The sequence below is a fragment of the Coturnix japonica genome, chromosome 1, assembly GCF_001577835.2.
Source record: "Coturnix japonica isolate 7356 chromosome 1, Coturnix japonica 2.1, whole genome shotgun sequence".
Lineage (NCBI taxonomy): Eukaryota > Metazoa > Chordata > Aves > Galliformes > Phasianidae > Coturnix > Coturnix japonica.
Window position 1 is genome coordinate 33,021,338 of NC_029516.1, and position 12,536 is coordinate 33,033,873.

The window sequence follows — 12,536 nt, forward strand, 5'->3', positions numbered from 1 at the left end:
AGCTGATGGGCTTCTGCTACAATGCTGAAGAGTTCAGCCCTATACTAGAAAAGCAATGACTCTGGCTTCCTGGTTTCCTTGTGGCCACTGTTTGTTATCCTGATACTTCATTATTCCATTTGTTGATACCCTAAATCCTGAAATCACTGATGAGAGCTGCTGCAATCCAGAGCTTATCCCAAAGCAGCAGTCGTTTCAGCCTGCTCTTGGCCTGCTTTAAGCTGCCAAATGCCTCCAGTTACACTACTCCCAGTATGAAATATAAGTGCATCATCTTGTTGCGTTGTGTCTCCTCTCAATGTGTTTTAAAATGGAGAAGTGAAAGCAGGTAATCCACAGGGTGCTGGGATAAGAAGCATGGTGTGTCATTCGCTGTTATAATTTTAAAAGTCATTTGGGTGGTGCAATAAGAAAAAGAAAATGGAGTGTCAGCATGGAGTGTTGCATTCACAGTGTGCAGCTCTAAGTTAGATATGCCAGAAAAAGAAATACCCTAAAAATGCCCAAATCCAGTATTACAGGACAAAGTAGAAGCATATTCTAATGTACTTTACAGTTTAAACTGGCATTGGCTTGCCTGTAGATTTGTGAGTATTATGCCAAAAAGGTTCAGTTTGATGTAGATTAATGTTATTTCATTTGGTTCAGAACTAACTTCAGATAAGAACATAATGTAAACTTGGAACGTAGATGCCTTTCCTTTTTCTCTCCAGCCAATCCAGTCTCTTACTACATGTTTTGATTCTTTTCCACAAGGGAGAACTGATGGTTATCTTCACTTACTGCTGTGTGCGAAGAGATTTAAGCTGTAGATGCCCCGTCTCTGGAGGTGTTCAAGGCCAGGTTGGATGGGGCACTGGGCACTGATCTAGTAAATGTGGAAGTTTGGTGGCCCTGCCAGGCAGGGGGGTTGGAGCTTCATGATCCTTGAGGTCCCTTCCAACCCGGGTCATTCTGTGATTCTGTGTATGTCTTTGTTCTTCAGATGCAACAAATTCAAGAGAAGAGAGGCAAGGATAAACCCACATTTGTTTTTCAAAATGCAGCCTGACTTGCTTTGCCCAGTTCTTCCTTGCAGATGTTGTTGCATTAGACTGCAAGCTCTGTCCTGATTACAGTGAGCTCCAGTTCATTGGCTGTGCCCTTTGATCATCCTTAGGCAGAATGCTCTTGTGCCTGCAGCCTTAAGTGCAATCTCAGGAGCTCAGACATGTAGCGGGTTTGGTTATTGAAAGTTACTATTAAATCTGTGGTATCTTTTAAATTTGGCTCTATGCACCAGCAACTCTTCACTATTTAATCAGGAAGGTGTGAGACACATGTCTGTGAGGGCAATGAACATGTATCAGCCAATGGCCACGTCTTCAAGGAATATACCAGTCCCAAAATAACACCTATGTTCATGTTTTGGGGCTCTTATCACCAGCTTTTTACACTGTAATCATTACAGTGCTTTTTAAACTGTGAGCTGTCTGCTACACAAGAAACAAGTGTCATTTCCTGTTTATTTTCTGCTGTTGTTTGAAGAAATCAGTCTCCTTCATTCCTGTCCCCTTTATCTCATTCTCTGTTTTCAGCTTTAGCTCCTCCTGCAGTCTGCAGCTGTTCTTCAGTCCTCATGAATGTGGCTTAGAGGAACCACAGAACAGTGATTCTCTTCATAGCAGCAGATGCTGAGTTGGTGCTTGCACTTCTGTGAGTGGCACGGGACTGATCTGTTTCGAGCCATTATTTTTATCTTGCTAGAGCAAATAGCTGTATAAAAACACAGCCTGCCATCCTCTGGGGCTTACAGTGTCTCCTTTTCCCTCCAGGTTGATTAGAAAGTGAAATGTAAAACAATAAAAGCTGACTGCTGGGGTTGAAGGTTGCGGAAAGCTGAGCTCCCCTTGTAGCCCTGAGGTTGTTGTGGAGTGTTAGGGTACCCTCTCCTGGGGGAGAGTTTAATGCACAGAGACTCTTTTACATTTGAATGCATTGCTAAAGTGTGAATTCAGCATCTTCCCCCCACAACCCAGGTCTGAGCCCATACCAGAGTGCAGCAGAGAACCTTCTGTGCCAGAATTGTATAGCTTCTCTATCCAAGAGCATCTAGATAGAATAGATTGTCTACCATTTATTAATTTTTTAATAGAAAGGCTGAAAAGTAGATTAGCTTTGTATTTGTATTAGCCCTACTGAAGGGCTAGCAATGAGGGGGCGTGCTTGTGTTGTTTGAAGAGGCACCAGCTTGTTTCCAGTGATTCCCATGACTCAACCACATAAAAGTACCGCGTTTCTGGATCTTGTGTTGTTCCTTTGTCTTATGCACGTAGAGACATGACATTTCCTAGGAACATAACGTACCATCTAATTGGAGCAGAAGCCTCAGGATCCCTCTTGGGAACTGGCCAGTGCTGGATGCCTCAAAGGAAGAATCAATATGAAGTAAGAGAACTGTCCCAGGCAATTAGGAGCTGAGCTGCACACGGCGGTAGTTTCTTTACTCACAGTAGTTACAAGGCTGGATTTTCTGAAACCTGAGTTCTTGTCTTTAATAACTGATGAGTCCAGGAGATGAGAACTCACAGCACTGGCAGCCCTGCTATACAGCATTGTAAAATTCCTATGCTTTCACCACCTGAAAGGCTAAGAAGATAACTGAACCAAGATGGATGCTTATCTCCCCATGGAGACTCACAGCATTCCCCTTGTAGTTGTCCTCATATGGTAAGGCCAGCAGGTTACCCAAGTAAGTTGTGGATGCCCCATCCCTGGAGGCATTCAAGGCCAACTTGGCCCTGGGCAGCAGCCCTGAGCTATTGGGGGGCAGCCCTGCCCATGGCAGGGCGTTGGAACTGGGTGGGCTTTAAGGTTCCTTCCAACTCAAGCACCGTTCTATGATTTTGTGACAAAGTAGACAAAAAAGTCTGACTATTTAAACTCTCATGCTACAGCATGAGAATAAAAGGTGACACAGGACTGGGCTGCATAGCACTGTGTGCACTCAGGAGCTGAAAGTGAGCAGTGTGGTCTGTCATTCTGTCCCTCCCTACTCACCTGGTGAATTCATCTTGGGCAGCTGCGCAAAACATTTCTGGATCAGATGGGTCAAAGCCCTACCAGAAAATGACACTGTGGACTTCTCTCTGCCATGGTCATCTGAAAACGAAAGCAAAAGTAGTGCAAGCAGAATTATCGCTCTAGATGACTTGGTTAAGCCTGAGGAGGTGAGGACAGAGGAGATTATCCATCATTAAGGAGCAGTTTGGCAAAGATTAAAGAAAAGGAAAGGACAGTTAGTGTGGACAGAGGCTATTTCCATTCAGTCTGAGCAGCACATCAAAGGTGCTAGGAAACATCTGAAGTATTGGGCTAGATGTAGTGGCATAAAGATAGTTATAGATCTATATTTAAATTAACATTGCCAGTTTCAGGATACAGAGCCTTTTTTTCCCCAATTCAATCATCACCTTTTGGCATATCTAAATCAGGAAATGTCTTCATTGAGTTACACTGTCCCTGTGGCAGTTACAATGTAGAGCTAAAGCAGTGTACTGTATTGGCACAATTACTCTGATGTATTATTTCCTAGCACAAAAGCTGGCATGGAGACAGATACAGAGGTGTCAAGTAGGGGAAGCACAGGGATCTTCTGAGTGAATTTATCCGGGGAAACCCAGATATCAGAGAGAGGTGAAAGATGAAATAACTGAGCACTGCATCCTGGAAGCAACCCTGTCCAAGCTGACACTCTGAAAGTACAGGGTTCTTTGAGGGGGGCTGGAAGGGAGGAGACAGCAATGACCTCTGCAGAGGAGTAGGACAGCGTGAAGCCTTGGAACAGAGCAGGTGACTTTCACAGGTCAGTGCTCAATGCACCAAGTGCTCATGGGTTGTTTAGGGTTTATTGGAGCATGTACTGTTTAATAACCAGTGCATCCTGAACGTGCTCCACCCCTGTATCCGTGGAAAAAATGTATTGGCCAAGAATGCAGTGATATTTCAAATCAAAGTGCTTGTAAGGACTGCTTGGAAAAATGGATTTCCCCCAGAGCTGTTTTTGGTTATTTGGTGTTTTTATTTTTTTGCTGGATCTTGGCTCTTCTAGTTGGCAAATGCTTTTGTTTGATAGAAATCTGCTAATACATCTGCTGTTTTTGTTTGTTGCTTTTAATGAATGCAACAATATGTCTTACAGCCACCAGTGTCTCCACAAGAGGAGAAAGGTTATGAAGAAAGGTTGAGGGAACTGGGCTTGTTTAGTTTGGAGAAGAGAAGGCTCTGGGGACACCTCATTGTGGCCTTCCAATGCTTGAAGGGAGTGTTTAAACAGGAGGGTGAATGGCTGTTTATGAGGGTGGATAGTGGTAGGACAAGGGAGAATGGTTTTAAACTGAGACGGGAGGTTTATATTAGATATTAGGAGGAAGTTTTTCAGTCAGAAGGTGGTGACACGCTGGAACAGGTTGCCCAAGGAGGTTGTGGATGCCCCATCCCTGGAGGCATTCAAGGCCAGGCTGGATGTGGCTCTGGGCAGCCTGGTCATAGCATGGGGGTTGAAACTGCATGATCATTGTGGTCTTTTTCAACACCAGGCCATTCAATGATTCTGTGAGAAAAAGCCTACAATAACCGTGGATTCACTCATTAAGAAATGCAGTTCACAGGAGAACTGCTATCCTTGTAGCTTTCTCTGAAGTACCTACAATTAATGTCTCACATAAACTACTTCACTCCGCCATATAGATTCAGATAGGGCTTCAGAATATGTCACTGTGAGTGACATCTCCAGCACTAAGTAGTGCTGTCTGTGGCACCAGAGCTGTTCTCCGTGGTTTTAGTTCAGGCCTGAGCAGTCTGTTAAATCTCTCTCCAGTAGAGATGCCGTCCCAGGATACAAAGTCAAACTGTAATACACGCACCTGTATCTGCACACCACATGTGTACACGGCTGCGCTTGCTCTGCAGGGCTGTTTATCCCAGGCGACAGGCACTGCTGCAGTGCTTTTGCTCACGGACAGGCGGAGGATCTGTGCCAGAAGCGCAGTGCCTCTGCTGGCTCTGAGCAGCACTTGGTACAAGGCGGGCGTCAGAATCTTGTCATCCTGGTTTCTTGTTTCCCACAGAACTGAGGCGATGCAAACCCCCCTTATCAGCTGCTTCAGGCCTGGGGAGAGGAGCCAGACCTGGGCACATTTCTAGGCAGAAACACAGAACCATCATTTCTATTGCTTCAGCTCTCCATTTCTAACCATGAGAGGGTTTGAGTTTTAAAAGGGACTACGGAACCAGTCAGAGCAGAAAGATGTGTGTTGGTCTTTTATTTTTTTTTTTTTAATGGGATGTGTTCTTCTGATAGTAATTGTGTAATTGCCCTTTACGAATTATGCTCTTTTCTTCCTTATGTGCCCATGTGACTTTCTCTAAACCGGGTTAGGGAGTGTCATTGAAATATAAAGAGCTGGCTTTAAAATGGAAATTGCTAAAGAAATAAATAATAAGGGGAAGGAAAAGGCTGACTGATTCGGCTTTATTTGATTGGTTGGTAGAAATGAAAGCACTTTCTTTAAGGGTTTATATGACAGTAATCCCAATGCCCAGCCACTTGCCTTTTATAGAACACTTTAAATTGCAGGACTGAACAGGAGTCTTAGTGGAGCTCATGAGGAAGAACAGAGTATGACCTGTTCACTTCTTCATTACCAGTACCCGTACTGAAAAGCATTTTAAGGACCACTTAGCAAAGGGAAGGAGATGTAAAATTAAATGTATTTCAGAGTACAGCAATAAGTTTTGCATCGGTGGTAGTGATTGAATGATGCTATTAAACTGCTTTGTTGTTTTTTTTCTTGTTTTGAAGTCTGCTTTAGGATGAACTGCTTCAATTTAAGCCATATAACGTAGTCCCAGGATTTCTCCAGTTATTGACATAAAGAATATGTTTAGAAAGCAATTTTTTTTTCTCCAAATTGTAGAAGTCTTAGTTGAATGCACAACATTTTACTAAGATGTTATGCTCATTCAGGCCATCAATAATTCTGACTTTCTTTATTTCAGAAATAAATATGCTGAGTACAATACTGAAAAAATAATTTATAAGTTTCATAGCTGACTGAGACCATCGGCATCCTGTGAGCTGTGGTGGCAGCCTGAAATGCAATCTGTATCTGGGCAGAGTTGTGCCAGCAAGCTCTCAGAGAGCTCGTGCAAAGCTGTCTGGAAATAAGGAATCACTTGCTAGTTTCTTACTGGTTTAAAAAGCTCATTTTGCATCTGTATTTGTCAGGTCTGGGTTCCCTCTCTGACTTCTTTCCTTGTGTTTGCCCCTGCTATATTATTGATCTCTGTCCTGTTCTCTGCCTTATTTTTAAGCTACGTGCCAAATTCCAGCATCATTCTTAGCAATTACATATACAGAGATAATTTTTCCTCCAGTATTTGTATCAAGGAATTACCATCATCCTTTTACTGCAGGAATACACAGAGATGCCTGTCAGGCTTTGACACTCATATTCTATCTGTTGCCTAAGAGTTATCACTCTTACATGCCTTAGATCCTCATGCTTGTCATGCAGCTGACAGCCCAGTTCTTACCACTGCATGTACATCACACTGACAGCACATTACTTCACTCTTGATTAGGAACAATTTTATGCGTGCTTTCTAGGCATTTTAGGAACCCCAAGGAACACCCAAAGGAGACATCCATTTTCAAAGACAACTGCCCCACTGACAGCTGCTTTGAGTCACTTGGTCTGTTCTTGATGCACTGCATCTGTGCTTGTCACTTTATGAAGTAATTATTTTTCTGATCATTAACACATGGCGCTAAGTCAAGCAGCTTAAAAATTAGCACAACCATGTCATTATCTTCTCACAGCTGAATCTGTAACCTCACCACAGCTTTGTTTGACCAGACCTACTTTTATATTAGACATTGTTGACTGGCACAGATAACACCCCAATGCCTCATTTAATTGTTAGCCACTCTTTTACATCATTACTTCTCTCCTCATGGTCATCTGCTTCTGCCACAGCAGAAGATATGAATGCCATGCTGAGAAGGCATGAGTCAAGGTCTGCGTGTACAAAGGCAGTGCAAGCCCATCCAATTTAGGCACTTGTCAGTACCCAGGAGCTGGTCTCCAAATGGGCTGGTCACCATGATGCTGCTGATGATTTGGATGAAGCAGTGTAGTTGATTTAGGGAGCTTCCAGCAGGCTGGTTTTCTCAGAGGAGTTCATTTATTTTCTCCCTGTGCAATTAGCACTGCCTGGCTGCAGCTGAGTAGTGCTGGAACAAGTGGGCTTTAGGCTGTCCACAGGGAGCTCCATTAGCATCCGCCCTTCCTTGCCATGTTCCTGTTTCCTGGGTAGGATCCTTTGGAGGATGTACAAAGCTGATCATCCATCCAGAAAACAGAAAACCTCTTGTTTATTGCTATTCTGCAGGCCTCACCATGGACCTGCTGCCACATCCCTCTCACTGGGAGCAGAGCACAAGGGAACCTGAACTGCCCCTGACTTCCCCCATCTCTGCCACATATTGTGGCAGCCTGTGACTCTGCTGGAAGGTTCCATCCTTTATACACCCTGAGAGGTAAATGTGGGCCTGCCAGCTGCTACACTGGCCTTCTGCATTTGCAAACATGGGCATGGTTGTTTCAACAAGGCATGGTCTTTCCAGCAAGGTTTGCTAAGGACTGGCAGTGTTCTAGGTTGCTTATAATTACATGGGTCACATTTTCACCTTTTTAAAAGAATTACATTGACATAATCTTGCTTCTGCCTTCTTCTGGAATTTCCCTGGTCTAACAGTGTTTAGAATAAGCACTTCTGCTTTTTTTCTTTTCTTTTTTTCATTCTTAATGCTGTCATAGCCCATATCTTGTGAATGGACTTTTGGGGAAGGAGACATTTGCTTTTGTTTCTATGACATTTTGAAACCTACTGACTTTATAAACAGTGGGTTTCCTTTCTACTTTGTCTGACCAGACCTGCTTTTCCATTAGACATTGTTGACTGGCACAGATAACATCCCAATGCCTCGGTTAATTGTTGGCCATCCTTTTACACCATTACTTCTCTCCTTGTGGTCATCTGCTCCTGCCACAGCTGAAGATATGAATGCTCTGTTCGTGTTCTACCTGTCATTATGATAAATGACTAATAATTGGTCTCTACTTCTGCTGCCTTTCATGTCTTTTATAATAATAATTATTATTATTATTATTTGTTGAATTTCTGCGCCAGCTCATCCATGCAGGGCATTTAGTATAAGCTACCTCTTTATCCTTCTTTTTTAAATCATGTAATTTTGTTTTTTTCTAGCCTTCTATGCTCTTCTTAGAGAAGTTACAGTTATAATGTCCACTTTTCCAAGATTCATAAAATCATTAATGTTGGAAAAGACCACTAAGATCATATTGTCCAACTATCAACCCATCATCCCCATGCCCACTGACCAAGTCCCTCAGTGCCACACCTACATATTTATATTTCTTGGCCATTTCCATGGATGGTGAGTGTGGAGTCACCAATCCCTCAGCAGCCCATTCCAATGCCAGGCAGAAGACAGACATGTTTCTATGAAGAAATTTAATCTTATTTTCTAGTTTGTTTGGTGGCCTTTTATTGATTTCCAGCAATATCCCTTTATTGAGTTTTTCTGGTTGAAATGGTACATTAAAGGCTCTCTGTAGCTGAGTCGTTAATAATACTGACACATTATAGCATCTTCAAAACAAGTTATAGCGTCCCATGAGTAATTTTTCACTATCATTATGACTGTTAAATAGATTATAGCAGATTATTTTTATATTTCAGCCATTCAAAATGTCCACACAATCTTCAGAAACACTATTCACATCACGTTTTGTTAGTAATTTTTTTCCTCTTGCACATTTCTCAGGCTGCTAATATAAACATAATGCGATGTAGATGGACTTGTAACGTATTTATCCTCTCATTGCCCTCTTCTGACTCCCTCTTGGTTGCCAACCAGAAGGACCAACCCTCAAATGAAACCTCCAGACCACCTGCTGGTCTGAGTACAAATTCCACACAGCCAAGAACTTGCATTTGCAGCAGCTGAGGATCCAACCATTTGGACGGAATATTTTCTGGTCTTTTGGAGTGCAACCTCCCCATAGAGCTGCCTGGGGACATCTCCCTAGAAGAAAGGGGCTGTCACCAGCTCCATAGTGTCCCTGTACCCAACAGGGCTAAAGACTGGGGATGTGAGTTAACACTAAAAGAGATTATCAAATGATACCATCGGTCTGGTCTTCAGTTCTTTCAGAGTCTGTCTAGTTTCCATGGGATGCCAATCTGTTTGTTCCGTGAAATGTCCATATCCTACAGTCTTGATGAATCTTAGAAACAAAGAATCATTTAAACTGGAAGGGACCCTTAAAGGTCTTCTAGTCCAGATCTTCCTATTATATGCTGCTTTTCTGCCCTCTGCTCTAAAAGATTCTGTTTTTGTGTTCTTTGCTGCAAGTTCTGGATAATTAAAGCTTATGGGAAACAAAATAGTGTGTGAGAATAGTTACAGCCACATAACCTTGGGAATATCTGGGTTGAAGTTAAGCTTGTCTGACAACAAACATTCTTGTGGATGATAGTGCTTCTCTCATGTACAGGTTAGACCTTATATATTTAATTTCCCATAATAAACATAGTACATCCACATATCATTTTGAATATGTTTTCCCCAGACTTCCAGCATCTCTTTTTCTCTGAGCTTGTTCTCAGCAACCTGATGCCCTCAGCTTTGCTCTTTCTGTCACCCAGATCATAGAATCATAGAATCACCAACGTTGGAAAAGACCTAAAAGATCATCCAGTCCAACCATCCACCTATTACCAATAGCCCCAAGATGTTCCTTTACTGCAGAATTTGAGGAGAGCCCACTCCAGGAACAGCAGGAGGAAAAGAAACCTTAGACAGAACACTTACAGCTTGAAAAGCGCCTTCATTCCTGCAAGTGAAGATGCCTGGAGGAGGTGATTAATGAGCAGTGGAGCAGCCTGCTGCTTGCTGTTCTCAGCATGTGCTTGTCAATGAGGAGTTCTAACAGAACCACATGGGGATGGAATTTGGCACAGCCTTGCATATCCCAGTATATGTGTGAAAAAGACAACACAAATAAGCTTCAGAACTGCTTATCCTGGAAGGAATTGCACTTACAGACAATTACTCTTCAGTACTGAGAATTGAACTTTCAAAAAAAAATCATCTTTTTCTCTATAAGAATGAAAAAAAGCTAACAACCAAACAGTAGTCTCCTGTTGGAATTGTTTCTTAGCTAGAAATCGGTTTTCATGTTTCACTTGTTTCTACAAATTGGAAACAAATTTCATGCTGTGCAAAGTCTCCAAGCGCATTACTGAACCTGTCAAGCACATCACCATGGGTACACTGAGGCTATCAGTGCTGAGTGAGTGGGTGAGATATTGGTAAAGAAAGTTCCCCTGGGTCAATGTTCTTCCTGATTTATTTGTTCTTTTCTGTTTATATTCACATGGTTTACATTTCTCCTTTATCTTTACTCTTAGGTGCCTGAATAGTCTTTCTTTATGGAGCAGAATGCACCATTTTAACACGTGGATATTTCTTTCAGTATTCTTACTGAATTATCATGATTTCAGCAACCAAAAGTATTTCTCTCACCCTAGATTAACACATCTACTATATTCTTGATAGACGCGTTGATATTACTTTTAATTGCCATTTGGTCAAACAGTGTTTCCTGTCTCTCTTCTATGCTGGATATGCTCATATCAGTTATAATGGAAACACAAACACACAAATTTCATTCTGAACATCTCTCATCTTGATACTATTTTATTAACGTCATGATAATCTGGGCTTTTTTAACCTGTTCTTATATCTTGATTTTATGGACATCTACACAGTTTCAAGGAGCCATTTGATTCTATAAAACTACATATTAATTGGGTAAGATTTCATGCTACTTTTATCTTCCAAGTAAATCACATAAAATATGAACATTTTAGTGCAACTATGACAAACTGTGCTCATAAATGTTCCTCAAAGGAATAAAATGCCAATATAAGATTCACATCATCACATCATCTGCTCAATAACTTCCACCTTTATAATTTATGAGGGACTGATAATTACCCAGAAACCATAGAATCACCGAATATAATCACAGAATCACCGGGGTTGAAAAAGACAAGGTTCAGTGCTGGGCACTGCACTTGAGTCATAACAACTCCATGCCCTGGTATGGGATTGGGGAAGAGCAGCTGGAAAGCCACTTCGCAGAGAAGGACCTGATGGTGCTGGTCAACAGCCACCTGAACATGAGCTAGAAGTGTGCCTAGGTGGCCAAGACAACCAACAGCATCCTGGCCTGCATCAGAAATAGTGCAGCCAGCGGGGCTGGAAAGTCATTCCCCCCCTTGTACACAGCACAGTTGAGGACTCATCTTGAGTACTACACTCAGTTTTGGGCCCCTCACTACATGATGGACACTTAGTTGCCTGAATGCATGTGTAAACAGCAATAAATAAATAAATGGTGAGGTGTCTGGAAAACAAATCATATGAGGAATGGCTGAGTGAACTGAAGGAGTCGTTTAGACTGGAGGAGGATGATGGGAGACCTCTCAGGAAGTTGCAGTGAGGAAGGTGCTGGTCTCTTTTCTAAATTGACGTGTGATAAGACATGAGGAAGTGGCCAGGGAGGTTTTCAGATTTTTCACAGAAAATGTTTTGTGTCAGGTTTTGAAACAGGGTGCCAGGGGGAGGTGGAGGATTCCCTGTCCATGGAGATCTTTTAGAGATGTGGATACGGTGCTTAGGAACGTAGCTTAATGGTGGACTTACAGGTCTAAGGGAATGATTGCACTCGATGATCTCAAATCTATTTCCCAACCTCAGTGATTCTATGATTCTATTGTGATTTCTTTACACAATAGAAAATACATTTTAAGTGACATTTTTCTTGCTGATGAAATCAGCAATACAGTTGACTTTTCCACTTTCCTTTCTGTCACAACTGTCATTGCACAGGTAAAACAGCTGTTCCACTGAAGCTGCAGGGAAAAACACATGCTGCCAAGTCAGCCGAGAATCCCTCTTCAAACAGATTGAAGAGAATTAACCTGACTCCATGCAGGTGTCCACAAGTTAGATGAAAAGAATTCCAACCCAAGGGGCTATCAGCTACACCCTCACTGTGCAGGGCATTTGTACTCCTAGAGCTCACACTACAAAAGCACTACTTTGTGTCTGACTCTGCTTCACTACAAAACCGCTATCACAGTGCTATCGCCTCAGGGCCAGTGAGCTACAAGCTCCACTTTCAAATTGACTGCCAGCCCTGTCTGCAGCAGCAGATATCCTGAATCTCAAGGGCAATGATGAAGAAACACGGGGCTGTACGTTATCTACAAAATAGATTGCCTTGTAAAAATAGTGGGTTTTTTTTGGTTTTTTTTTTTTTCCAAGAGTTTTGAAAAATGGTATGAAAACATCAATATGAAAGAAGAATTAAAGCAGAAGTGTTTTTAGGAAGCTA